Source organism: Pavona decussata, unplaced genomic scaffold (assembly GCF_977016875.1).
Source record: "Pavona decussata unplaced genomic scaffold, jaPavDecu1.1 SCAFFOLD_11, whole genome shotgun sequence".
NCBI classification, from domain to species: domain Eukaryota; kingdom Metazoa; phylum Cnidaria; class Anthozoa; order Scleractinia; family Agariciidae; genus Pavona; species Pavona decussata.
Window position 1 is genome coordinate 4920001 of NW_028145434.1, and position 2500 is coordinate 4922500.

At 36.9% G+C, this 2500-nt stretch overlaps 1 pseudogene across 1 annotated transcript in view; it reads right to left on the minus strand.

Annotated features, from left to right (window-relative positions):
• Positions 1-2500, minus strand: part of LOC146488341 (uncharacterized) — a 7515-nt pseudogene that overhangs the window by 1084 nt on the left and 3931 nt on the right. The window contains exons 5-11 of the transcript XR_014867238.1: positions 1673-2198; positions 1296-1358; positions 1138-1200; positions 980-1042; positions 822-884; positions 650-712; positions 1-186 (exon numbers count right to left, since the gene is read on the minus strand). The exon at positions 1-186 is cut by the window's left edge and continues 1084 nt beyond it. The product of XR_014867238.1 is annotated as an uncharacterized LOC146488341 (transcript). The remainder of the gene's footprint in view (positions 187-649; positions 713-821; positions 885-979; positions 1043-1137; positions 1201-1295; positions 1359-1672; positions 2199-2500) is intronic.

Below are 2500 nucleotides of genomic sequence, written 5' to 3' on the forward strand. Positions count from 1 at the left end.
GTTTCTTTGGCCACAAGACAACTTGTCCGACAGAGAACATTTCACTTGCTTTTGGTTCAGCAAAAGCAACCAAAACAGGAATAAGGTCAGAAGAGTGGACAGTGGTAGATTGTACCACTTTTCCAACACCAAGGATGCCATAACCTCCCTCTCCCACTTGTCTTTGAACAATCACTACAACTTGTCCTAAAAGATAAAATGGAATTTGTACAGAAATTAATTTAGTACAAGATGTTAATTTTAAGAATATTTTAAGTAGTTAATCCAGTAATTGAACTCTTACATAAATACAGGTATTGATAAAATAATATTATTGAATCATTTGTATTGATCCTAAAAAATTAAGATGAAGATGGACCAATAGACTTTAATAATTTGTTTCTTTATTAATAATTTTTCTAGTGCAATCTTAAGAAAATATATTAAGTTTTATCTGTGATGAATCTTGTCTATATTTGAACTGTTGGGTGCATATTAATATTGATACTATGTATGCTAACTTATACTTTGATATCAACAAATGTGATTCTGCATATTAAGTGACTGGTTTCATAATTATAAATAGAGTGGGGACTTAATGCTTAGGATTAGAAAGTTGAATGGCATTCATCTCCATATATGGTCAAAACATCACTTTATTCATACACACCAGTTGCTAGTGGTGTAATTCCTGCACCAGGATGAGGCTGTGTTGAGGCAGCAGTACTGCTACCTGTAAGTAAGTGAAAGAAAAAAAATCAATAAACTTCAACTTTCCAGCAGTGACTTAAAATATTATTGTTGTCTACCATTTTTAGAAGATCACATAATTATATACACACCAGTTGCTGGCTGTGTCTCTACACCAGAGTGAGGTTGTACAGGGGCTCCAACATGGATACGAACTGTTGGAGAGACAAAAGTCAGTAAATTAATTTCAGTTGTCATTCAAAATATTTATTGTTGTCTACCATTTTTAGAAGATCACATATATACACACCAGTTGCTGGCTGTGTCTCTACACCAGAGTGAGGTTGTACAGGGGCTCCAACATGGGTACGAACTGTTGGAGAGACAAAAGTCAATAAATTAATTTCAGTTGTCATTCAAAATATTTATTGTTGTCTACCATTTTTAGAAGATCACATATATACACACCAGTTGCTGGCTGTGTCTCTACACCAGAGTGAGGTTGTACAGGGGCTCCAACATGGGTACGAACTGTTGGAGAGACAAAAGTCAATAAATTAATTTCAGTTGTCATTCAAAATATTTATTGTTGTCTACCATTTTTAGAAGATCACATATATACACACCAGTTGCTGGCTGTGTCTCTACACCAGGGTGAGGTTGTACAGGGGCTCCAACATGGGTACGAACTGTTGGAGAGACAAAAGTCAATAAATTAATTTCAGTTGTCATTCAAAATATTTATTTTTATATTTACTGTGGCCTACCATATTTAGAAGATCACATATGCACTTTTTACATTTCTGGTATTTCATTATTTTGCTTCCATAAACACATAAGTAAATTAATTTCAGTTGTCATTCAAAATATTTATTTTTATATTTACTGTTGCCTACCATTTTTAGAAGATCACACATACCGTGTATACACTTTTTACATCTGATATTTCATTATTTTGCTTCCACAAACACCTACAAAGAAAATGTTGTTCATTTCAACATACCTACATGAAGACTTTGACATTGAGTCTGACTGGTAAGAACATCTGTGTTTTGGGGATCAGTAGATGAAAGATGACCAGAACCACTGGAATAGCTCCCACCCCCAAGAGAGCTTGCTTGCAGGCTACCACTGGAATGATGAGGGTAGCTTCTGTGTTGCCTACTGACATCTTCTCTGGCTTCCATCCAGGTTCTTTCAACATCAAATTCCACCAGTATGAATTCATCAACAAACTTTCCGATGTGCTTTGCAAGGAACTCTTTCTTCAATTCAATGGTGTCCCTGCTTGTTGGGAGTTTTGGTAAGTTCACTGGGATACCATTGAGTGTGTCAAGACCAGCCCAAGTCTTGAATGCTGTACACAAATAAGCTTTGGTTGCTGACAACATCAGGCTTTCTGCACTTTTGTAGTTCTTCTTGACCTTGTTTGACACATTCACCAGACGGAAATGTTGCCTTAAGTGGTACAGTGTGCCAATATCTCTCCCACCGATAGTGGTGCCGCTGTACAGCTGCTCCCAAACATACTGTAAAAACATAAAGTCTGTGTCTAGATAATGAAATCTAATGAGCCAGGTGGTTTATCAGTGCCAGCACTTAGCTGTGGTTTCTGTAGCATTAAGCAACTAGGGGTATCACTAATCCCCTCACTCACCCCCCCCCCCCCCAACGGAATGCTAGTCGGTTACAGGGTTATCCCTTAAACTGCTTTGTTTCTAAGTTTGTCAATTGGTTCCCAGTGACCAGTTGTACCTGGGCACAATTAAGAGAAACAATGGGGGCTAAAGTTTCAAATCTTTAGAAAACAATATGATAATAGAAACCAGAA